This window comes from Balaenoptera physalus, assembly GCF_965194825.1.
Source record: "Balaenoptera physalus genome assembly, chromosome: 13".
Taxonomy (NCBI): Eukaryota; Metazoa; Chordata; class Mammalia; order Artiodactyla; family Balaenopteridae; genus Balaenoptera; species Balaenoptera physalus.
In genome coordinates, this window is record NC_138892.1 from 7,887,875 (window position 1) to 7,914,668 (window position 26,794).

Genomic DNA, 26,794 nt, shown 5'->3' on the forward strand with positions numbered 1-26,794 from the left:
GCGCCAACCGCTGGCCACCCCGCCCCGCCCCGGGGCACGCCCCCCCGCCCGGCGCGCGGCCCCAGCCTCCGTCATGCCCGCCCCCGCGCCCGTCGGCTGGGAGCCTGCAGCCCGTACCCGTGCAAGCCCGGCCGGAGCGGGGAGCAGCGGCGCGGGCTCGCTGGGACTGCTGGACAGCGGGGTCCAGTCTGGGGGCGTCAGTGACCGCCGTGTAGCGTGGGGGCGCTGGGGTCGACGGGAGAACTACTGAGTTGGGGGCCACAGAGCTGGGATGCCCGCCCCGGGGCTGCGCCCAGCGTGAGGGAAGGGGGCGGCGCGACTCCCCCCCTCCCCCCCCCCCCTTTGTCTTGGGCTGAGGAGAGGGGCTGCGCTCGGCCAGAGCAATTAGCGCAGTGCCTGGCGCGCAGCGAGCTCTCGAAGTATCCCGACCTTGATTGCAGCCGCAGCGCGGGGAGAAAACAGGAAAGGGAGTGATAACTGGGCTGACAGCGGCTAAGTGCCATTATTAAGCGCCCAGGCTGGCCAGGCGCCGTCACCACCCTTTCCTTCCCGCGGTGGCAGTCTTGGCACACAGGGCGCACGTGTGTCCTAGGATTGTGAAAGAGGCAGAGCTGGGATGCGAACCCGGGCCGTTTGGGTCTTGCCGACTGCGCTAGGCTGAGGAAAACGCGTTCTTGAACCAGGCTTTGAAGATTGAGAAGGTTTGATGGGTGGAGATAACTGAGCGAGCTCTGCCCTAGTTCGCTGAAAGACCTTGGGAAGGCGTTTGATGTTTGAGGGCCATACTTTCCTCCGACGTGAAAATGGCTGGACTTAGGAAGACTAAGAACTAATATGTGAGTAGTGCTTTGCAAAGTGTAAAGCACTTTCAGATACGTTGTCATAGATTACGCCTCACAATTAACCCACCAAGGAAGTGTTTTTATTAGCCTCCCTTTATAAATAGGTGGAGAAATTGTGTTCTAGGAAAGTTTATAAGATCAAGGAGCAGGGGCAGAGCATTAATGTTGAATAAATCAAAGGCTTGTAGGATAACTGCCTTGGACGAGCATAAAGCTCTGAAACTGAAACATCCTGTGACCTCATGTGAGCTCCTAGCTGTTAGTTTAAAACAATACTTTTGCTGGATCTGCTTGCCCCTTCCCAACTCCCAACAACGGTGTCCCAGCAACCCAGATCACCAGGCCACAGCAGTTTTAACTCTTATTATTTTTTAAATGTTTCCTGGTTTGGGCTGGACCAACTATGAGGAGTCCTTTAGGCGAAGTCAAAACTGGGAAGTAGTTGGATAGGGGGTTGCCTGAATTCTGAAAATTCCAAATGAATGTTTTGGGTTTTCTGAGCAACAATTATTTTGAGGGCATTGGTGATAAATAATAATTTTTGTCCTTCCTATTGACAGGTTCACCTTCTAGCAAATTACTGGAAGGAACATGAGAAATGTAAGTAGGGATTTTGAAATCTCACTTAAAGGAACCGAAATTGTTTATTTGTAGAATAATGGCAGTTAATTTGGTGATACCATTTCTAGGTGTACAGTTAATTGGCAGGTGCTTATCAGATGCCCATTTTTGAGGGGTGTATTTACTAATACATGCAGCGAGGTCTAGGCAGGTGGCAGTCTGTCACCACGGACACTGACAGGTACCCTGAGAGATGCTATTTTTGTCCAGTCCCCATTGGCCTGTGAAAGGGAAGAGGGGCCAAGTGTTTTCTACTGTCTGTGATGTGTGTCAGGTGTTTTCTGGGCTATGTCTTATCACCTATCATGTAACCTTGTTTTTCCTCACAGCAAACTTAAAAGGCAGGACGGTTTTTTTTATCCTTTTAGAAATGAGAGTGAAGCTTAGGAAAGTTAAGTAAACCAGCCCTCTTGGTGCCGAAAAAACTTTTCACTAAACCACACTTTTCCCATTGTTGATCGATCCAGTTCAGAGTCTGTGAATATTTAATGAAAAGCTACTTTTGCCAGGTGCCTTTGAGTATTTTATTGAATCCTCATGACAACCCACCATGCTTTTTGCTCATTTCAGCTGATCACCTTAAAATCAACTAGGAAGCCTTAAAAAAAAAAAAAAAAATAGCCCAACCACTCCTACAGGGCATGAGATAAGCATTTATAAATCCATGGTGATGTTGTAGCCCCTCTTTCTAAATATAATGTGGTGCTCTGGAGACACCAACAGCAGTAATTCCTTTAATACAATCCTGACATCTCAAGAGGGGTGGTGCAAAACAGAAAGTGAATTGCAAGAGCACATTCTTCCACTGACAACAATTAAATCTGAAAATGTCGCTGGTTTCCTGTGATAAGTGCACTCAATATTGATTAGTGGGACTAACCACTCATCTGACACTGGACCAATGAGGTGTTACTTATGAAAAAACATCTGGTGGAGATTCCAGCATGTCCAGTAAGAAAGGTGATTGGTAGTTTGTTAAAAGGCCTTTGCCTTCAGGTGCTTAAATCTGAGCATTGAGGGAAATAGTGACAGAGGCAGCCTTCAGTCTTTTTTATTTTTGGCTGCGTTGGGTCTTCGTTGCTGTGCGCAGGCTTTCTCTAGTTGTGGCGAGCAGGGGCTACTCTTCGTTGTGGTGTGTGGGCTTCTCATTGCGGTGGCTTCTTTTGTTGCAGAGCACAGGCTCTAGGCGTGTGGGCTTCAGTAGTTGTGGCATGTGGGCTTCAGTAGTTGTGGCATGTGGGCTCTAGAGCACAGGCTCAGTAGTTGTGGCACACGGGCTTAGTTGCTCTGCGGCATGTGGGATCTTCCCGGCCCAGGGCTCGAACCCGTGTCCCCTGCACTGGCAGGCGGATTCTTAACCACTGCACCACCAGGGAAGTCCCAGCCTTCAGTCTTAATCCCCCTCGAACCAACCTCCACAACTCAGAGGTTGTTTTAAAAATATAAATCTGATCAGGTCATTTTTTTTCTGCCTTTAGTGGAAAGGCACATTTTTTGTTGTTGTTGTTTTGTTTTTATTCATCCCAGACTTTTAAAAAAATTTTTTATTGAAATATAATTGATTTACAATGTTGTGCTAGTTTCAGGTGTACAGCAGTGATTCAGTTATACACATGTATATCTATTCTTTTTTAGATTCTTTTCCATTATGGATTATTATAAGATATTGAGTATAGTTCCCTGTGCTATACAGTAGGACCTTGTTGTTTATTGGACATTTGTACAATCAAGAAGTAGATCAGTGGTTGCCTGGGGTAGAAGTGGGAACAGGCATTGACTGCAAACAGACAGGAGGGGTCTTTTGGGGTAATTGAGATCTAAAACTGGATTTTGGGGATGGTTATGCAACTCTTTAAATTTACTAAAAATCATTGAATTGTACACATAAAAGAGATGAATTTTTATAGCATGCAAATCATACCTCAATAAAACTGTTAAAAAAATAAAACCCCTTTTTTGTTCCCCATCTCTTAGCCAGTCAAGGCCCTGAATGCTTGGAAGTTGTCCACCCTCCAGCCTCTCTCAATGTGCCCACCATGTTCCTTGCGTGTGAGCCATTCAGGGCTGATTGCAGGTCTTTGGATAAAGATTTGGTCATCTAGAGGCCTTTGCACATGCTGCCCCTCAGCTGGACTCTCCCTTCTGTCCTTATCTGCCTGAGAAGCACTTTACTCTCTTCCTTCAAGACTCAGCTTGAGCATTTCCTCTGCCAGGAAGCTTTCCCTGATTTTTGCAAGCCAAACCAAGTGACATTGCTATTATTTTAAATTTAAAATTTACACACCTGGTACCCTCACCAAACTGAGCCCTCTAACCATGATCTGTTCATGTCTAGAGCCCAATAGGTGTGACGCATAGAAAGATTGTTGAAGAAATACCTGTGTTGTCAAGATCACCCTTTAGAGCCTACCGTATCCACATATACAGATGGGGAGTGATCCATTTGTCTGTTCATTCGTGAATATTTAGTGCCAAAGTACTTATCCCTCTGGATTCAAAAATGATTAAGATGAGACACTAGTCCTCAAGGAGTTCCCCATCCAAGTCCTGACCCTGCTCTGTCTAAACGGAGTGGTCTCTGGCAGGTTACTTCATCTTATGTAAAATGGGTGTGGAGTAGTACCTGCATCACAGGTATGTTGAGAGGATTAGATGGGTTTTTACTGGTAAAGATCTTCAGGCAGGACCTGGCACAGTAAGTGCTCAGGGAATGTTAGCTAGTCCTACAGAGCGTGGTGGGCTAAGGGATCAGGGGACAGATTCCCGGGGAAGGTATCACCTCAGCTGGGTTGTGAAGAATAAGTAGAAATTACTTTTTTCTCTTTACCCTGAAGCATGTTGAGTGAAGTTTTAGATGCTTTGTTAAAAAAAAAAAAAAAAAAGACTATCAGCTTTACTGTTGACTGGGAAGGACATGGGGACAGACAGGCTTAACTCACTTGTACACACACAGGCAAAGATGAAGGACTCTGACCTTGGTGGAGGTACCATTTTCATGGTTTGCCCCAGCCTCAATTTCCTAAGAAATCCTGTAGAAAAGTGTGGTGCAAACTGGAACTTATGTGCTGAATTCAGCCTGCAAAAGTGTTTTGTTTGGCTGGTACTGTGGTTATAAAATTTTTTGAAGTAATATTTAAATTTTACAAAAAATAATCTGGATTTTAAGCTTTTCTTTTTTAAAAAATTAGAATATGTGGGGACACTGGTGCCTACACGGTAGGCAGCACTTGGCTGGGGCTGCTAGCTCTGTTTCCTTTAGACGGCATTTGTCCTCTCCAGCTTGCCAGTCCCCACTGTTTACAACATGCATGCATCTGTGCCGGCATCTGACCACTGAAAGCATGTAAGTCTGTGACTGCTGGCTTGGAAGAAACTCTTGTTATCTATATAGTGTTCATCACTGAACAGAGCTACTGCCCCGGATACCTGTCTCCTTACTTTGTGGTTTAGAATGGACAGTCTAGGGCAAAGGATTCCTAAGAAACCATTTTCTTCTCCCAGTGCCAGCCCCCTGCTGACCAAGGCCATACTTCTTCTTTTTTTTTTTTTTTTTTAACCACCTTTGCTTTATTGCTAAGCACTTCAGACAAACTTACTGATTTTGGTGGTGCCTTTTTTTTTTTTTTTTTGCTCACGTTTTGTTTTATTTATTTATTTTTTTATTGGACTATAGTTGATTTTCAATGTTGTGTTAGGCCATACTTATTCTTAAACATGACCCATCTCTCCAGGGTTTGGGAGCATGTAAAAAACAATGGATATGGAGTAGAAGGCTTGGATCTGTTTTTTTGTTTGGTTTTTTAAAAAATTTATTTATTTATGGCTGAGTTGGGTCTTCGTTGCTGCATGCGGGCTTTCTCTAGCTGTGGCGAGCGGGGGCTACTCTTCGTTGCGGTGAGCGGGCTTCTCATTGCGGTGGCTTCTCTTGTTGCGGAGCACAAGAAGCTCTAGGCGCGTGGGCTTCAGTAGCCATAGCACGCGGGCTCAGTAGTTGTGGCTCACCGGCTCTAGATCGCAGGCTTAGTCGTTGTGGCGCACGAGCTTAGTTGCTCTGAGGCATGTGGGATCTTCCCGGACCAGGGATCAAACCTGTGTCCCCTGCATTGGCAGGCGGGTTCTCAACCACAGTGCCACCAGGGAAGTCCCTAATTTAAAAAATTTTTAAAATTCTTCTCCCGTGCCAGCATGGCATGCGGGATCTTAGTTCCCCGACCAGGGATTGAACCTGAGCCCCCTGCAGTGGAAGCATTGGAGTCTTAACCACTGGATCACCAGGGAAATCCCCCTGTTTTAAATTTTTATTATTAATTTTGCTATATCTTTATTTTTCTGATTTTCAAACAATACATAAAATACGTAAAATGGAAATCTATCCCCCCACACCCCATAATCACTATTAGCAGTCTGCTGTATTTTTTGCACTTTTTTTTTTTTTAACATTTTTATTGGAGTATAATTGCTTTACAGTGTTGTGTTAGTCTCTGCGTTATAACAAAGTGAATCAGTTATACATATGTTCCCATATCTCTTCCCTCTTGCATCTCCCTCCCTCCCACCCTCCCTATCCCACCCCTCTAGGTGGTCACAAAGCACCGAGCTGATCTCCCTGTGCTATGCGGTTGCTTCCCACCAGCTATCTATTTTATGTTTGGTAGTGTATATATGTCCACGCCACTCTCTCACTTTGTCACAGCTTACCCTTCCCCCTCCCCGTATCCTCAAGTCCATTCTCTAGTAGGTCTGTGTCTTTATTCCCATCTTGCCACTAGGTTCTTCATGACCTTTTTTTTTTTTCCCCTTAGATTCCATATATATGTGTTAGCATACTGTATTTGTTTTTCTGTTTCTGACTTACTTCACTCTGTATGACAGACTCTAACTTCATCCACCTCACTACAAATAACTCAGTTTCGTTTCTTTTTATGGCTGAGTAATATTCCATTGTATATATCTTTTGCACTTTTTAAAAGCTACTCTTCACTGAGTGCTCGATAGATGCCAGGCACTTGACTGAGCTCATTACGTACGTCTCTTTTGCTCTTTGCAACAACCCTATGAGGTTATTATCATTCCATTTTACAGATGAAGACACAGAGGAAGACCTAAGATGAGTCTTAGGTTAAGTAACGTATTCAGGGTTGCACAGTGAGGACGCAGTGGAACATCCTCACTGCGTGTGCTCCAACACATTTCTTTCCGATTCCAGAGCCCTTTCTCCTAACCATCTCAGGGCGAAGCCTCCCTAAGAAGACCACCAACTAGGAGCTAAACATACTGCCCTGGAGAAGTGTATTCATAAAAGTCTCCTCCTTCTGCGTTGTTCTCCATTCATTAGATGTTTCCTGAATGGTGCTGTGCAGGGGTTTCAGAGGTGCTCTCGGTGCCTGCCCTCTGCGACTTCACAGGTGAAGATTATAGATCGATCAGTGAAGTATTGGAATTATGTGCAATTTACAGTGATAATAGAGAGGAGAGAGCAGTTCTCGGTGGATGGGAAGGGAGGTGTCAGGGTAAGTGATACTTAAGCTGTGTCTCGACAGATGAGTTACTGTTTAACAGGTACATGGGGGTAAGAATACTTCCGCATAGACAAAAGCATGGTAAGTTGGAGCAGTGGTTTATTTGGGGAACTGAAATAATGTAGCATGGCTGTAGGCTAGGACGTGGGAAGGGGCTGGTGGGGAGGCAGGCAGGGTGCCGAGTGCTCAGGGCCTTTGGGTGTTGTTCTAAGACTTTGGGGTTTTGTCTGTAGGCAGGGGAGCCGTTGCAGTGATTCTGAAAGGGGAGTGACATGACTGGTTTATGTCCGAGGTAATGTCTTACAGCAGAGTTGAGGATGGATTGGAGCAGGTGGAGCTGGAGGCAGGGAGGCCAGGAAAAGAACAGTTGCAGTTGGTTCATCGGAATGAGTGTGGAGATGTCCAGTAACTGAGTGCAGTGATAACCACCGACATTCACTGAGCTCTTCCTGTGTGGTCAGATTCTGTGCGAAGTGCTCTGACTGGGTTCTCTCATTTAACTTCCACAGCTACGCTTAAGCCAAGTGTTGTTTTCCATCGCCCTTTTACAGGGGAGGAAGCTGTGAAGACGGCTTGTATAAGGTCACACAGTGGCTGAGTGATGGAGCCAGAATTCAGATCCACGACTGTCAGAATCTAAAGCCCTAAGGCTGCAAATCTGAATCTAAGCTGCAAATGTCAACACCTGTGACTAGTATGAGGCAGACTGTCCTGAGCTTTGTACAGCAGGACCTTTGTATGAAGTACAAGTCTAGTTGATTCTATATCTAAGACACATCTCAGATCTGTCCTCTTACCTCTGTCCCTCCCCCCAGATGAAGTCACCCTCATGTCTTGCCTGAAGTCCTATAGTAGACTCTTGTCCCTAAAACCTATTCATACAACTGCCAGACAGATCTCTTTAAAAAGTAAGTCAAACCACGTCGCCTTCCTCATTTAATCACTCCCTACTCCTCATCAGTCTTTTTTTTTTTTTTTAATATTCATTTATTTATGCATTTTGGCTGTGCTGGGTCTTAGTTGTGGCATGAGGGATCTTTGTTGTGGCACGCAGACGTCTTGGTTGCGGCATGCAAACTCTTAGTTGCGGTATGCACGCGGGATCTAGTTCCCTGACCTGGGATGGAACCAGGGCCCCCTGCATTGGGAGCGTGGTGTCTTAACCACTGGACCACAAGAGAAGTCCCTCTCATTACTCTGAAATAAAAGCTGATTCCTTACCCTGCTGACCTATAAGGGCCTATGTGATCTGTCAACTGCCTGCCTTGCCAGCTTCATTCTGCATCATTCTCTCCCTCTCTCACGGAATTCCAGCCCTACTGACCTTCTTTCTGTCGCTGGAACATGCCAGATTTGTTCCTTGGGGAATTTGCTTTTGTTGTTTCTTTCTAGAATGTTCTTTTCCTGGGTATTCTCATGTCTGGCTCCTTCTTACCATTTAGGTCTTATTTTATTTTATTTCTTAAAGCAAATTTATTTTCACTACTGGCTTGTTTATTTTTTATTTTATTTAATTAATTAATTAATTAATTTTGGCTACACCGCACGGCTTGTGGGATCTTAGTTCTCTGACCAGGGATTGAACCTGGGCCCCTGGCAGTGAGAGTGCACAGTCCTAACCACTGGATCACCAGGGAATTCCCTTAGGTCTCAGTTTAAATGTTATCTCCTCAGAAAGGCCTTTCCTGAGCCCCCAGTGTAAAGTAGTTCATGAAGCTCTCTATCACATCCCCCTTTTTGATTTTCTTCATTGAACTTATCACAATATAATATTCAGTGTTTGTTTATTTTCTGTCTCCTTCCACTAGGATAAAAGTTCCCTGAGTTGTAATAGCTAAAACTTATAGACTGCTTACTCTTGTTAGGCACTGTTATAAGTGCTGTAATGTATTAACTTTTAAAATCCTTATAGCAGTTCTAGGAGGTGGATACCTTTATTATCCCCATTGTGCAGATAAGGAAACTGAGTCTTAGGTAGGGTAAGTAACTTGCCCAAAGTCACACAGCTACTAAGTGACAGAGCTGGAATTTGAACCCAGGCAGTCTAGCTTTAGCATCCACACTCCTAATCAAGTGAAAGCAGGGACGTTGTCTTTCCCACTTCTGTATCCCAACACCTTGGACATAGTATGGCATTTAGCAGGCTCTCACTAAAAATTGTGGAATGAAAGATTGTAGTCACAGTAGAAATATAATTAATTATAAACAAAAACCTAGGAATTATCCTTGATTCTGCTCTCTCCCACTCACAGATCCATCTACAAGTTCTGACTGAACTACTTCTCACCACAAAACATATCCCGATATGTCCACTTTTCTGCATTCCCACTGCTACCATCCCGGTCCGGTTCACGACTGGCTTTCTCCCAAACTACTCCAAAGACCTCCTAACTGGCTACCTAAATCACTGGCCTAGGGTGACTTTTCTACCAAGTGATGGATGTCTGCTGAAGCAAAGAGCCAGGTGTGTGATTAGGGCAGAAATGTTTATATATGCTGAGTGAAATTTTGCTAGCTGACTTATACCCTAGCAATTACTGATTTGAGTGGGGAATATTTAAGACCCTCTGTGTGTGGTTCTGCAACTGTGTGTTGAGGTGCTCTGAGGCATGGCAGGGACCTCTCAGGGGTGCTGAGGGATATTTTAAAATCTTAGAGGAAACCTGGTGTGTTGGTTTGCCGGGCTCTCCTAACAAATTACCACAGACTGGGTGGCTTAAACAACACAGTCCTGGAGGCTAGAAGTCCAAGATCAAGGTGTCAGCAAGTTTCATTTCTTCCAAAGCCTCTCTCTTTGGCTTGCAGATGGCTGTCTTCTTGCTGTGTCTCACGTGGTCTTTCTTTTGTGTGGGCATATCCGTGTTCTAATCTCCTCTTATAAGGTCACCAGTCATATTGGATTAGGGCCCACCCATATGACCTCATTTTACCTTAATTACCTCCTTAATAGCCCTGTCTCCAAATTCAGTCATAGTCGGAGGTCCTGGGGGTTAGGACTTGAACATGAATGAATTTGAAGAGGGGGCACCATTCAGCCTATAACGCAGTGCCGCCTGATTCTGCACAGACTGCTAGCTTGAGGCAGTTTCAGCGCTGGCTCACACTGCATTCCTTCTGATAATGTCATATCTTTGCCAAACCGAGGTTTTGGAGGTTGTTGTGATAAAAAGCAAGTACTGTGTGTAAATCAATGTGGAAGAGGAAAAGAGAGTGGGGTGTCCAGTCTGATTCCGAGGTTTGAGACAGTGTGTGGTGCCCAAAAGGCACTAAATTGTTAGGACATAAATACTTACTGAGTTTGGGGCTTCCCTGGTGGCGCAGTGGTTAAGAATCTGCCTGCCAATGCAAGGGACACAGGTTCGAGCCCTGGTCCAGAAAGATCCCACATGCCGCGGAGCAACTAAGCCCGTGCGCCACAACTACTGAGCCTGAGCTCTAGAGCCCGCAAGCCACAACTACTGAGCCCGCGTGCCACAACTACTGAAGCCCGCACGCCTAGAGCCCGTGCTCCACAACAAGAGAAGCCATGACAATGAGAAGCCCGCGCACCGCAACGAAGAGTAGCCCCCACTCACCACAACTAAAGGAAGCTCGTGCACAGCAACGAAGACCCAACACAGCCAAAAATAAATAAATAAATAAATAAATAAATTTATTAAAAAAAAAACAACTTACTGAGTTTGGGCTTATCTACTTAATGACAGAACTATTAGGTATTTCTTTAGGCCTGGGGCATCATGAAACAATTATTGAATCACTAAAGGCACATGAGTGGAGGAAATTTGGGAACCTTTACTCCAAATAAGTCAGTGGATCCCAGAGATCAAAAACGCCAGCGTTAAGTTTTTTTTTTTTTTTAAACATCTTTATTGAAGTATAATTGCTTTACAATGGTGTGTTAGTTTCTGCTTTATAACAAAGTGAATCAGTTATACATATACATATGTTCCCATATCTCTTCCCTCTTGCATCTCCCTCCCTCCCACCCTCCCTATCCCACCCCTCTAGGTGGTCACAAAGCACTGAGCTGATCTCCCTGTGCTATGCGGCTGCTTCCCACTAGCTATCTATTTTACATTTGGTAGTGTATATATGTCCATGACACTCTCTCACCCTGTCACATCTCACCCCTCCCCCTCCCCATATCCTCAAGTCCATTCTTTAGTAGGTTTGTGTCTTTATTCCCATCTTGCCACTAGGTTCTTCATGACCTTTTTTTTTTTTTTTTCCTTAGATACCATATATATGTGTTAGCATACTGTATTTGTTTTTCTGTTTCTGACTTACTTCACTCTGTATGACAGACTCTAACTCCATCCACCTCATTACAAATACCTCCATTTCATTTCTTTTTATGGCTGAGTAATATTCCATTGTATATATGTGCCACATCTTCTTTATCCATTCATCCGATGATGGACACTTAGGTTGCTTCCATGTCCTGGCTATTGTAAATAGAGCTGCAATGAACATTTTGGTACATGACTCTTTTTGAATTATGGTTTTCTCAGGGTATATGCCCAGTAGTGGGATTGCTGGGTCGTATGGTAGTTCTATTTTTAGTTTTTTAAGGAACCTCCATACTGTTCTCCATAGTGGCTGTATCAATTTACATTCCCACCAACAGTGCAAGAGTGTTCCCTTTTCTCCACACCCTCTCCAGCATTTATTGTTTCTAGATTTTTTGATGATGGCCATTCTGACTGGTGTGAGATGATACCTCATTGTAGTTTTGATTTGCATTTCTCTAATGATTAATGATGTTGAGCATTCTTTCATGTGTCTGTTGGCCATCTGTATATCTTCTTTGGAGAAATGTCTATTTAGGTCTTCTGCCCATTTTTGGATTGGGTTGTTTGTTTTTTTGTTATTGAGCTGCATGAGCTGCTTGTAAATCTTGGAGATTAATCCTTTGTCAGTTGCTTCATTGCAAATATTTTCTCCCATTCTGAGGGTTGTCTTTTGGTCTTGTTTATGGTTTCCTTTGCTGTGCAAAAGCTTTTAAGTTTCATTAGGTCCCATTTGTTTATTTGTGTTTTTATTTCCATTTCTCTAGGAGCTGGGTCAAAAAGGATCTTGCTGTGATTTATGTCATAGAGTGTTCTGCCTATGTTTTCCTCTAAGAGTTTGATAGTGTCTGGCTTTACATTTAGATCTTTAATCCATTTTGAGTTTATTTTTGTGCATGGTGTCAGGGAGTGTTCTAATTTCATACTTTTACATGTACCTGTCCAATTTTCCCAGCACCACTTATTGAAGAGGCTGTCTTTTCTCCACTGTATATGCTTGCCTCCTTTATCAAAGGTAAGGTAACCATATGTGCGTAGGTTTATCTCTGGGCTTTCTATCCTGTTCCATTGATCTATATTTCTGTTTTTGTGCCAGTACCAAACTGTCTTGATTACTGTAGCTTTGTAATATAGTCTGAAGTCAGGGAGCCTGATTCCTCCAGCTCCATTTTTCGTTCTCAAGATTGCTCTGGCTATTCGGGGTCTTTTGTGTCTCCATACAAATTGTGAAATTTTTTGTTCTAGTTCTGTGAAAAATGCCAGTGGTAGTTTGATAGGGATTGCATTGAATCTGTAGATTGCTTTGGGTAGTAGAGTCATTTTCACAATGTTGATTCTTCCAATCCAAGAACATGGTATATCTCTCCATCTATTTGTATCATCTTTAATTTCTTTCATTAGTGTCTTATAATTTTCTGCATACAGGTCTTTTGTCTCCTTAGGTAGGTTAATTCCTAGATATTTTATTCTTTTTGTTGCAATGGTAAACGGGAGTGTTTTCTTAATTTCACTTTCAGATTTTTCATCATTAGTATATAGGAATGCAAGAGATTTCTGTGCATTAATTTTGTATCCTGCTACTTTACCAAATTCATTGATTAGCTCTAGTAGTTTTCTGGTGGCAGTTTTAGGATTCTCTATGTATAGTATCATGTCATCTGCAAACAGTGACAGCTTTACTTCTTCTTTTCCGATTTGGATTCCTTTTATTTCTTTTTCTTCTCTGATTGCTGTGGCTAACAGTTCCAAAACTATGTTGAATAATAGTGGTGAGAGTGGGCAACCTTGTCTTGTTCCTGATCTTAGTGGAAATGGTTTCAGTTTTTCACCATTGAGGACAATGTTGGCTGTGGGTTTGTCATATATGGCCTTTATTATGTTGAGGAAAGTTCCCTCTATGCCTACTTTCTGCAGGGCTTTTATCATAAATGGGTGTTGAATTTTGTCGAAAGCTTTCTCTGCATCTATTGAGATGATCATATGGTTTTTCTCCTTCAATTTGTTAATATGATGTATCACGTTGATTGATTTGCGTATATTGAAGAATCCTTGCATTCCTGGAATAAACCCCACTTGATCATGGTGTATAATCCTTTTAATGTGCTGTTGGATTCTGTTTGCTAGTATTTTGTTGAGGATTTTTGCATCTATGTTCATCAGTGATATTGGCCTGTAGTTTTCTTTCTTTGTGACATCTTTGTCTGGTTTTGGTATCAGGGTGATGGTGGCCTCGTAGAATGAGTTGGGGAGTGTTCCTCCCTCTGCAATATTTTGGAAGACTTTGAGAAGGATAGGTGTTAGCTCTTCTCTAAATGTTTGATAGAATTCGCCTGTGAAGCCATCTGGTCCTGGGCTTTTTGTTTGTTGGAAGGTTTTTAATCACAGTTTCAATTTCAGTGCTTGTGATTGGTCTGTTCATATTTTCTATTTCTTTCTGGTTCAGTCTCGGTAGGTTGTGCATTTCTAAGAATCTGTCCATTTCTTCCAGGTTGTCCATTTTATTGGCATAGAGTTGCTTGTAGTAATCTCTCATGATCGTTTGTATTTCTGCAGTGTCAGTGGTTACTTCTCCTTTTTCATTTCTAATTCTATTGATTTGAGTCTTCTCCCTTTTTCTCTTGATGAGTCTGGCTAATGGTTTATCAATTTTGTTTATCTTGTCAAAGAACCAGCTTTTAGTTTCATTGATTTTTGCTATTGTTTCCTTCATTTCTTTTTCATTTATTTCTGATCTGATCTTTATGATTTCTTTCCTTCTGCTAGCTTTGGGGTTTTTTTGCTCTTCTTTCTCTAATTGCTTTAGGTGCAAGGTTAGGTTGTTTATTTGAGATGTTTCCTGTTTCTTGATGTAGGCTTGTATTGCTATAAACTTCCCTCTTAGAACTGCTTTTGCTGCATCCCATAGGTTTTGGGTCGTCGTATCTCCATTGTCATTTGTTTCTAGGTATTTTTTGATTTCCCCTTTGATTTCTTCAGTGATCACTTCGTTATTAAGTAGTGTATTGTGTAGCCTCCATGTGTTTGTATTTTTTACAGATCTTTTCCTGTAATTGATATCTAGTCTCATAGCGTTGTGGTCGGAAAATATACTCGATACGATTTCAATTTTCTTAAATTTACCAAGGCTTGATTTGTGACCCAAGATATGATCTATCCTGGAGAATGTTCCATGAGCACTTGAGAAAAATGTGTATTCTGTTGTTTTTGGGTGGAATGTCCTATAAATATCAATTAAGTCCATCTTGTTTAATGTATCATTTAAAGCTTGCGTTTCCTTATTTATTTTCATTTTGGATGATCTGTCCATTGGTGAAAGTGGGGTGTTAAAGTCCCCTACTATGATTGTGTTACTGTCGATTTCCCCTTTTATGGCTGTTAGTATTTGCCTTATGTATTGAGGTGCTCCTATGTTGGGTGCATAAATATTTACAATTGTTATACTTTCCTCTTGGATCGATCCCTTGATCATTATATAGTGTCCTTCTTTGTCTCTTGTAATAGTCTTTATTTTAAAGTCTATTTTGTCTGATATGAGAATTGCTACTCCAGCTTTCTTTTGATTTCCATTTGCATGGAATATCTTTTTCCATCCCCTCACTTTCAGTCTGTATGTGTCTCTAGGTCTGAAGTGGGTCTCTTGTAGACAGCATATATATGGGTCTTGTTTTTGTATCCATTCAGCCAGTCTGTGTCTTTTGGTGGGAGCATTTAATCCATTTACATTTAAGGTAATTATCGATATGTATGTTCCTATTCCCATTTTCTTAAATATTTTGTGTTTGTTATTGTAGGTGTTTTCCTTCTCTTGTGTTTCTTGCCTAGAGAAGTTCCTTTAGCATTTGTTGTAAAGCTGGTTTGGTGGTGCTGAACTCTCTCAGCTTTTGCTTGTCTGTAAAGGTTTTAATTTCTCCATCAAATCTGAATGAGATCCTTGCTGGGTAGAGTAACCTTGGTTGTAGGTTTTTCTCCTTCATGACTTTAAGTATATCCTGCCACTCCCTTCTGGCTTGCAGAGTTTCTGCTGAAAGATCAGCTGTTAACCTTATGGGGATTCCCTTGTGTGTTATTTGTTGTTTTTCCCTTGCTGCTTTTAATATGTTTTCTTTATATTTAATTTTTGACAGTTTGATTAATATGTGTCTTGGCGTGTTTCTCCTTGGATTTATCCTGTATGGGACTCTCTGTGCTTCCAGGACTTGATTAACTATTTCCTTTCCCATATTAGGGAAGTTTTCAACTATAATCTCTTCAAATATTTTCTCAGTCCCTTTCTTTTTCTCTTCTTCTTCTGGGACCCCTATAATTCGAATGTTGGTGCGTTTAATGTTGTCCCAGAGGTCTCTGAGACTGTCCTCAGTTCTTTTCATTCTTTTTTCTTTATTCTGCTCTGCAGTAGTTATTTCCACCATTTTATCTTCCAGGTCACTTATCCGTTCTTCTGCCTCAGTTATTCTGCTATTGATCCCATCTAGAGTATTTTTAATTTCATTTATTGTGTTTTTCATCGTTGCTTGGTTCCTCTTTAGTTCTTCTACGTCCTTGTTAAATGTTTCTTGCATTTTGTCTATTCTATTTCCAAGATTTTGGATCATCCTTACTGTCATTATTCTGAATTCTTTTTCAGGTAGGCTACCTATTTCCTCTTCATTTGTTAGGTCTGGTGTGTTTTGACCCTGCTCCTTCATCTGCTGTGTGTTTTTCTGTCATCTCATTTTGCCTATCTTACTGTGTTTGGGGTCTCCTTTTCACTGGCTGCAGGTTCGTAGTTCCCGTTGTTTTTGGTATCTGTCCCCAGTGGCTAAGGTTGGTTCAGTGGGTTGTGTAGGCTTCCTGGTGGAGGGCACTAGTGCCTGTGTTCTGGTGGATGAGGCTGGATCTTGTCTTTCTGGTGGGCACGTCCACGTCTGGTGGTGTGTTTTGGGGTGTCTGTGGCCTTATGATTTTAGGCAGCCTCTCTGCTAATGGATGGGGCTGTGTTCCTGTCTTGCTAGTTGTTTGGCATAGGGTGTCCAGCACTGTAGCTTGCTGGTCGTTGAGTGAAGCTGGGTCTTGATGTTGAGATGGAGATCTCTGAGAGATTTTCGCCGTTTGGTATTACATGGAGCTGGGAGGTCTCTTGTGGACCAGTGTCCTGAAGTTGGCTCTCCCATCTCAGAGGCACAGCCCTGATGCCTGGCTGGAGCACCAAGAGCCTTTCATCCACACAGCCGACAAAGTCGAGTCCATGGACTCGCAGAGCCGGTCGGTTCCTTGCTTCAACTGTGGAGCGCTGGGGTAGCTGGTGCCACTTCAGGGAACTTTGAAGGGAAGATCCTTAGGACAAATGGTCCTGGCAGCTGCCAGGGACTTGCCCCAGTGTTGCCTGACCGGGGCCAGCTAGCCACAAACAGCAAGGCTCCTGGCTGGCTAAGCCACATTTGTTACCAAGTCCAAGCTCCCTCTGCTCACCACACGACAGGCCAATAAATCAGAGACGAGGTGTTGAGGCAAGGAATATGACTTTATTCAGGAAAGCCAGCAGACTGAGAAAATGGCAAACTAATGTCTCTAAACAACCCTAAGTTTTTAATTATACAGACTTCTCCAGGTGCTACCCCAAACCTACTGAAAAAACATTTGGGAGTTGAGCCCAGGATCCACTGGTTTAGCCTAATCCCTTCATTAAGGCCCAGAAGGGGAAATCTCTTGCCAGAGGTCATACAGCAAGTTAGTGGTCGAGCTGGGATTAGAATCCAGATTCTAATGGAATCTGTCAGATTCTCCTCCCCTTCATCAGCATTTCTGATGTCCATACCTACAAATGTTGTCACACCATCTGCTACTTAAGCAGACATGGCCCTGACCTCAAAGACAGATGGCAATTACATGGACAAACTCCATACTGAATACATCAGTATGCGTATTAAAAATTTATATCATACAAGACCTACATGAGGAAAACTACAAAACTCTGGTGAAAGATACCAAAGAAGGATTAAATAGTTATTCCCTGTTTATGGATAGGAAGACTCACGATATCACATCATGATATCAGTTCTTCCCAACGTGATCTATAGATTCAAATCAATCCCAATCAAAATCCCACCAAGTTATTTTGTGGATATTGACAAGCTCAGTCTAAAGTTTGTAGGGAGAGGCAAAAGATCCAGAATTAGCCAACTCAAAATTAAAGAACAAAGTTGGAGGACTGACACTACCCAACTTCAAGACTTCCTATAAAGCTACAGTAAATCGAGACAGCATAGTATTGGTTAAAGAATAGACAGATCAATGAAACAGAATGGAGAGCCCAGAAATAGACCCATATAAAAATAGTCAAATGATACTTGGCCCAAGGAGCAAAGGCAATACAATGGATAGTCTTTTCAACAAATGATACTGGAACATCTGGACATCACATGCAAAAAAAAATGAATCTAGACAGACCATACACAGTTTGGAAAGATTAGCTCAAAATGGATCATAGGCCTAAATGTAAAACAGAAAACTATAAAGCTCCTGGAAGGGACTTCCCTGGTGATCCAGTGGTTAAGAATCCGCCTTCCAATGCAGGGGACGTGGGTTCTATCCCTGGTCAGGGAACTAAGATCCCGTGTGCCACGGGGCAACTAAGCTCGCGCACCACAGCTAGAGAGAAGCCCATGTGCCACAACTAGAGAGGAGCCCATGCGCCGCAACGAAGAGCCCGTGTGCTGCAACGAAAGATCCCACGTGCCACAACTAAGACCCGACGCAGCCAAAAGTAAATAAAAACAAAAAAAAACTCCTAGAAGATAACATAGGAGAAAATCTAGATGATCTTGGGTTTGGCAATGACTTCTAAGATATAACACCAAAAGCATGATCCTTGAAAGAAATAACTAGTAAGCTGGGCTTCCTTAAAATTAAAAACTTCTGCGCTGTCAGGAGAATGAAAAGATAAGCCACAGGCTGGGAGAAAATATTTGCAGAAGACATATTTGATAAAGGACTGTTATCCAAATTATACAAAGGACTCTTAAAATGCAATAATAAGGAAATAACCTGATTATAAAATGAGCCAAAGATCTTAACAGACATCTCTCCGAAGAACATATACAGATAGCAAATAAGCATATGAAAAGATGTTCCACAGCTTGTGTCACCAGGAAAATACAAATTAAAACAATGAGATACCACTGCACACCTATTGGAATGGCTAAAATCTGGAACACTGACAACACCAAATGCTGACAAAGCTGTAGAGCAACAGGAACTTTGCTGATGGGAATGCAATATGGTACAGCCACTTTGGAAGAGAGATTGGCGGTTTCTCATAAAACTAAGCATAATCTCACCATATGATCCAGCAATTTCACTCCTTGGTATTTATACAAAGGAGTTGAAAACTTATGTTCACACAAGAACCTGCATACGATGTTTATAGCAGCTTTATTCATAATTGCCTAAATTTAGAAGCAACCAAGATTCCTTCAGTAGGTGAATGAATAAACAAACTGTGGTCCATCCAGACAACGGAGTAGTATTCAGTGCTAAAAATAAATGAGCTATCAAGCCATGAAAAGACATGGAGGAATCTTAAGTGCTTTTTACCTAGTGAAAGAAACCAATCTGAAAAGTCTGCATACTGCGTGATTCCACCTATATGACATTCTGGAAAAGGTAAAACTATGGAGACAATAAAAAGGTCAGTGGTTGCCAGGGGTTGGGGGGAGCGAGGGATGAGTAGACAGAGCACAGAGGATTTTTAGGGCAGTGAAAATACTCTGTATGTTACTGTAATGGTTTTTTTTTTTTTTTTTTCTTTTTAAATTTTGGCCACGCCGCATGGCTTGCGAGATCTCAGTTCCCCAACCAGGGATTGAACCTGGGCTTCTTTCACTCAGCATAACACTTTTGAGATTCAGCCATGTCATATTTATCATAGTTTGCTCCCTTTGATTGCTGAGTAGTGATGCACTGAATGGATGGATCTCAGATTGGTTATATACTCACCATTTGTTTGGGTTGTTTCCATGGTTTGGCTATTATGAATAAAGCTATCAACGTTCACATGAAGGTCTAAAAATAAAAAATAAATTTAAAAAAATAAATAAAAGGGAATCCCCTGGCAGTCCAATAGTTAGGACTTCGCGCTTTCACTGCTGAGGGCCTGGGTTCGATCCCTGGTCAGAGAACTAAGATCCCACAAACGTGCAGCACAGCCAAGAAATGAAAAAACAAACAAACCAAAAAACCCCAACATTCACATGAAGGTCTTTGTGTGGACATAGGTTTTTCTGTCTCTTGGGTAAACATCTAGAAGTGGGAGTCCTGAGGGGTGTGGTAAGTGTCTTTTAGAAAGAAAGAAACTGCCAAAGTGTTTATAGCATTTTACATTCCCACCAGCCGTGTGTGAGCGTTCCTGTTGCTCCATGTCCTTGACAATACTTGATCTTCTCAGTCCTTTTATTTTTATTAAAAAATTAAAAAAAAAAATTTTTGGCTGCGCCCGTGCAGTTTGTGGGATCTTTTTTTTTTTAAAAGAAACTCTTTTAAAGTGACAGTAGCCAGGACTGTCCAGTTTTTTTTTTTAATAAATTTATTTATTTATTTATTTATTTATTTATGGCTGTGTTGGGTCTTTGTTTCTGTGCGAGGGCTTTCTCTAGTTGCGGCGAGCAGGGGCCACTCTTCATCGCGGTGCGCGGGCCTCTCACTGTCGCGGCCTCTCCCGTTGTGGAGCACAGGCTCCAGAAGCGCAGGCTCGGTAGTTGTGGCTCACGGGCTTAGTCGCTCCGCAGCATGTGGGATCTTCCCAGACCAGGGCTCGAACCCGTGTCCCTGCATTGGCAGGCAGATTCTCAACCACTGCTCCACCAGGGAAGCCCCAGTTTGTGGGATCTTAGTTCCCTGTCCAGGGCCTGAACCCCTACACTCAGCAGTGAAAGTACAGAGTCCTAACCACTGGACTACCAGGGAATTCCCTTGTCAGTCCTTTTTTTTTTTTTTTTTTTTCAGTCCTTTTAATGTTGGCTATTCTGCTGGGTGTGTAGTGAAATCTCATAGTGGTTTTAATTTGCATTTCCGGAATTACTAACAATGTTGAGTATCTTTTAATGTGCTTATTGGCCATTTGTATACCTTCATTTGTGAAGTGTCCAAGTCTTTTGCCCATTTTTATAACTTGAGTTGTTGTCTTTTTTTTTTATTACTGAGTTGTAGGAATTTTAAAAAATGTAATCTGAATATAAGTCCTTTGTCATATATATGTGTTGTGAATATTTTTTCCCAATCTAAGATTTACCTTTTCTTTTTTTTTTTTGAAGGGTATAAAATTTTAATTTAGATGAAGTCCAGCTTATCAAGTTTTTCTTTTATGATTAGTGCTTTCTGTGTTTTAAGACATTTTTGCCTATGCTAAGTTTGCAAAGTTGAACCAACTTTGTATAACTGGTATAAACTTCATATGGATATGATTATCATTTTTATATATTGCTGGATTCAATTTGCTAATACTTTGTTTTACAACTCAGTAGTAATATTTTTTAATTTGCTAATTTTTTGTCTATGTTCATGAATGATATTATCTGCAATTTTCTTTTTATATAATGTCAGTTTTTGGTATCAGAGTTATGCTGGCCTCATAAAACAGGTGGGGAAGTGTTCCCTTCTCTTCTACTTTTGAAGGAGTTTATGTAAGATTGGTGTTTTATCTTCCTTAAATATTTGGTGTGGCTCTAGATGCTGCGCGGAGACCCTCTGCACCCCTGCGAACATGGCGCTGCGAGTGGCGCGGAGCGTGCGGGCCGCGGTCTGCAGCCTGCGCGCCATCTCTGCGCCCAACGCGCCCTGCCCACCGCGGCCCTGGGGACTGCGGGTGGGCGCCGTCCGGGCGCTGCGCACTGGCCCCGCTCTGCTGTCGGGTCGTAAATTCACAGACAAACATGAATGGGTAACAACAGAAAACGGTGTTGGAACAGTGGGAATCAGCAATTTTGCACAGGAAGCTTTGGGAGATGTTGTTTACTGTAGTCTGCCTGAAGTTGGGACAAAATTGAACAAGAGGAATTTGGTGCTTTGGAAAGTGTGAAAGCTGCTAGTGAACTCTATTCTCCTCTATCAGGAGAAGTAACTGAAATTAATGAAGCTCTAGCAGAAAATCCAGGACTTGTCAACAAATCTTGTTATGAAGATGGTTGGCTGATCAAGATGACACTCAGCAACCCTTCAGAACTAGATGAACTAATGAGTGAAGAAGCATATGAGAAATACATAAAATCTATTGAGGAGTGAAAATGGAACCCCTAAATAAACTAGTTTGAAACAACTTAAACTAGCATAGTTGTCTTAAATTAGTGGTGGATAGATTTTTAAAAAGCAACTTTTAGCAAAAGAAACTACTTGCAACAACGTTGCCTGAAAAAAATACCCCTTAACTTCCTAATGATTTCAGATAAACACTATGCATCTTTTTCACAACACCCTGTGATTTTTAGGCTAGTCTCCAGTTATAATGCTCAGAATTCCTGAAATTATCTGTGGTAAAACTAGTTATAAAAATTATGTAATATCTTAACCTTATGTAATATTGTAACTTGCTTACAGCCATCCCTGGATTTGGGTCAAAATACTCAATGAACTTGCCACTGGAAATAAATGACAGCGGAGTAAAGTTTGTTAGTTGTATAGTGTCCAGTGAAGAACATTACTATCTTAATTTTGCAATATACTGTGTTTGCTGGTGCTATTTTTATACAGTGAAGCAACAACCTTGCAGGAAAATAAGAAACAGTTTAATAATAAAATATTCAACTTCTTAAAAAAAAAAAAAAATTTGGTGTAATCACCAATGAAGCATCTGGGCCTGGAGTTTTCTAGTGGGAAGGTTGTTAATTATGAATTCAATTTCTTTATTATAGATCTTGAACTATTCATATATTTTATGTTTTTGTATGTTTTGGTAAATTATATTTTTCAAGAAATTTATCCATTACATTTTTTTTTTTTAATTTACAATAAATACATGATTTTCCCTATGTTTTCAGACTTTTGGGACACTGTATTATACTTATTGTAGTGTTTTTTTTTTTAAATATTTATTTATTTATTTATTTTTGGCTGTGTTGGGTCTTCGTTTCTGTGCGAGGGCCCTCTCCAGCTGCAGCAAGTGGGGGCCACTCTTCATCGCGGTGCGTGGGCCTCTCACTATCGCGGCCTCTCTTGTTGCGGAGAACAGGCTCCAGATGCGCAGGCTCAGTAATTGTGGCTCACGGGCCCAGCTGCTCCGGGGCATGTGGGATCCTCCTAGACCAGGGTTCGAACCTGTGTCCCCCGCATCAGCAGGCAGACTCCCAACCACTGCACCACCAGGGAAGCCCCCCATTACATTTAAGTTGTTAAACATATTGGCATAAGGTTATTCATAACTTTATCTTATTGTTCTGTAGGTTTTGTAGAGATGTCCTGTCTTTCATTACTGTTGTTGGTGATTTATGTTTTCTCTCTTTAATGAATCAAGAGATTCATCAGTTTTATTGGATGCGTATTCCATTTACCTTTAGTGTAATTACTCATATGATTGGATTCCAGTCTGCCATCTTGATATTTGGTTTTTTTTGTCCCCTCTGTTTTTTGTTCTTTTATTTCTCCGTTCCTGGATTGTTTGGGTTAGTTATTTTTAAGTAATTCATTCTTTTTCTTCTATTGACTTTTTAGCCAGTTCTTTTTTTTTTTAATTTTATTTATTTATTTTATTTTATTTATTTTTGGCTGTGTTGGGTCTTTGTTGCTGCACGCGGGCTCTCTCTAGTTGCGGCAAGCGGGGGCTACTCTTTGTTGCGGTGTGCGGGCTTCTCATTGCAGTGGCTTCTCTCATTGTGGAGCATGGGCTCAAGGCGCGTGGGCTTCAGTAGTTGTGGCATGTGCGCTCAGTAGTTGTGGCTCACGGGCTCTAGAGCACAGGCTCAGTAGTTGTGGCACACGAGCTTAGTTGCTCCGTGGCCTGTGGGATCTTCCTGGACCAGGGATCGAACCTGTGTCCCCTGCATTGGCAGGCGGATTCTCAACTACTGCGCCACCAGGGAAGCCCTTAGCCAGTTCTTTGATCATTTTTTAAGTGGTTACTTTAGTGATTACAGTGTCCATCCTTAATTTATCACAGCTGATTCACGTTTAATGCAACCTTTACAACAGTATCGTTGTATTTACACCTTTATTGTCCTTTGTACTGTTGTCATTTATTTTACTTCTATAAATGATATAAACTTCGTGATCCACTGCTATTTTTACTTTAAAAAGGCAATTGCTTTTTTTTTTTAACTTTTTTTAAAAAAATTAATTAATTAATTTATTTTGGCTGCATTGGGTCTTCGTTGCTGTGCACGGGGCTTTTTCTAATTGCAGTGAGCGGGGGCTACTCTTCGTTGCGTTGCGCGGGCTTCTCATTGCGGTGGCTTCTCTTGTGTGCAGAGCACAGGCTCGAGGTGTGCGGGCTTCAGTAGTTGTGGCACGCGGGCTCAGTAGTTGTGGCTCGCGGGCTTTAGAGTGCAGTCTCAGTAGTTGTGGCACACGGGCTTCGTTGCTCCGAGGCATGTGGGATCTTCCCGGACCAGGGCTCGAACCCGTGTCCCCTGCATTGGCAGGCGGATTCTTAACCACTGCACCACCAGGGAAGCCCGGCAATTGATTTTTTTGAAAAATTTAAGAAAAGAACCGTAGTATTTTTATTTACCCACATATTTGCCATTTTCAATGTGCTTCTTTCCTTTTTGTAGATCTGAATTGTTATCTCTCCCTCCAGCCTGAAGAATTTTCTGTAGCATTTCTTGGAGTAAAGGTCTGTTGGCCACAAATTATCCTGGCTTTTGCTTTTCTGAAAATGTCTTTGTTTCATTAAAAATTTTTGAAAATTGTGGCAAAAATACACATAAAATTTACCATTTAAAAAAATTTCCGTTTTATTTAGTTTATTTTTTTAAATTAATTAATTTATTTTTTGGCTGCATTGGGTCTTCATTGCTGTGCGTGGGCTTTCTCTAGTTGCGGCAAGCGGGGGCTACTCTTCCTTGTGGTGCACGGGCTTCCCATTGCAGTGGCTTCTCTTGTTGTGGAGCACGGGCTCTAGCCATGCAGGCTTTAGTAGTTGTGGCACGTGGGTTCAGTAGTTGTGGCTCGCGGGCTCTAGAGCGCAGGCTCAGTAGCTGTGGCGCACAGGCTTGGCTGCTCTGCGGCATGTGGGATCTTCCCAGTCCAGGGCTTGAACCCATGTCCCCTGCATTGGCAGGTGGATTCTTAACCACTGCGCCACCAGGGAAGCCCCAGAATTACCATTTTAAAGTGTACAGTTCTGTGCCATTAAGTACGTTCATATTGTTGTGCAACCATCACCACCATCTATCTCCAGAACTTTTTCATCTTCCCAAACTGAAACTCCATCCTCATTAGACACTCCCCAATAGAATAGAGAGCAGACTAGAGCCCAGAAATAAACCCATGCATGTATTGAATATGATCACATGAGTTTCAACAAGGATGCTAAGACCATTTTATGGGAAAAGAAGTTTTTTCAACAAATAGTGCTGGAACACAGCATTGTAAATCAACTATACTCCAATAAAAACTAATTTAAATAAATAAAATTAAAAGAAAAAACAAATAGTGCTGGGAAAACTGGATCTCTACATACAAAAAAAAATAAAATGAAGTTGGACCCTTACCTTTACATCATATACAAAATTTAACTCAAAATGGACTAAAGAACTAAGAAACCTCAGAGATGTAACTATAAATACCTAAGTGATCTAATTATAAAGACCTAACAACTAAAACTATAAAACTCTTAGAAAAAAACAGGAGAAAACTTCATGACATTGATTTAGCAATGATTTCTTGGATATAACACCAAAGCACAGGCAACAAAAGTAAAAATCCATTAATTGGACTACATCAAAATTAAAAACTTCTTTTCATCAAAGGACACAATCAACAGGGTGAAAAGGCAGCCTGTGGAATGGGAGAAAATATTTTCAAATCATGTATCTGATAAGGGACTAATATTTCAGAATATGTAAAGAACTCCTACAACTCAACAAAAAACCCCCTATTAGCCTGATTAAAAAATGGGCAAAGGAGGGACTTACTTCCCTGGTGGTACAGTAGTTAAGACTCCACACACACCTCCACTGCAGGGGGCACGGTTACGATCCCTGGTCGGGGAACTAAGATCCCTAGCAAGCTGCATGGTGCGGCCAAAAAATAAAAAAATTTTAAAAAGTTAAAAAAAAAAAAATGGGCAAAAGACTTGAATAGATATTTCTCCAAAGAAGATATACAAATGGCCACAAGCACATGAAAGAGTGCTCAACACCATCCTTAGGGGAAATGCAAATCAGAACCGCAAGAGAAAATAACAAGTGTTTTGAATGTGAAGAAAAGCAGTATGTTACTGGTTGGTGGTGTCTTTTATAGTGCAAAATAAAAATAGTAAAAAGAAAAAAAAGGAAAATAACAAGTGTTGGCGAGAGTATGGAGAAATTCGAACTCTTTTGCGCTGCTACTAGGAATGTGAAATGGGGGAACAGCCACTGTGGAAAACAGTATGGCAGTATTTCGAAAAACTAAAGGTTTCAGGGGACTTCCCTGGTGGTCCAGTGGTTAGGACTCTGCGCTTCCAATGCGGGGGCTCGGGTTCGATCCCTAGTCGGGGAACTAAGATTCCACATGCTGCGTGCTGTGGCAAAAAAAACCCAAAAACGAAAACCCTAAAAGTTTCAGATTTGCGAATTGAAATGTGTTCTGGACGTTGGGTGCCCAACCGTGTGAATGTATCTAACACTACTGAACGATAACACATAAAAATGGTTAAGATGTTTAATTTTATGTTATGCATATTTTACCACATTTAAAAATTATTTGAGAGAGAAAAAAGTACACTAATTCCAATTTCCAGTTTTTGGTGATTATGAATAATGCTGCTGCTGCAGACATTCTCATACAGGTTTTTGTGTGAACATAAGTTTTCCTCTCTCTAGGGTAAGTATCTAGAAGTAGTATTGCTGAGTCATAAGGTAAGTGTATGTTTAACCTTATAAGAAACTTGCCGAACTGTTTTTTGTAGTGGTTGTACATTTTGTCACACTAATGTGTGAAAGTTCCAATTGTTCCACATTGTCACCAGCACTTAGTATTGCCGTTTTTTCCGCTCCGTTCTAATGGGTGTGTAGTGATGATCTCATTGTGGTTTTAATTTGCATTTCTTAATGTCTAGTGATGTTGCATCTCTTTTCCTATGCTTAGTTGCCATTTGTATGTGCTTTTTGGTGAAGGGTCCAGATCTTTTACTCACTTTGAAAAATTGAGTTGTTTGCCTTGTTTCATTGAGTTTTGAGATACAAGTCCTTTATATACTGGATACCAGTTTTTATTGTGATATAATTGACATATAACATTATATTAGTTTTAGACACATAAGAATTTGATATAATGTATATATTGTGAAATAATCACCACAGTAATTCTAGTTAACATCCATCACCACACATAGTTATACATTTTTTATTGTGAT

General features: G+C 41.6%; 1 pseudogene across 1 annotated transcript; it reads left to right on the forward strand.

Annotated features, from left to right (window-relative positions):
- The first annotated feature begins 223 nt into the window (after window positions 1–223).
- LOC309641048 (glycine cleavage system H protein, mitochondrial-like) lies at window positions 224–22,317 on the forward strand (annotated as a pseudogene). The gene is made up of 4 exons (XR_014268579.1): window positions 224–836; window positions 1,403–1,442; window positions 9,235–9,446; window positions 20,974–22,317. The product of XR_014268579.1 is annotated as a glycine cleavage system H protein, mitochondrial-like (transcript).
- Window positions 22,318–26,794: the final 4,477 nt, after the last annotated feature.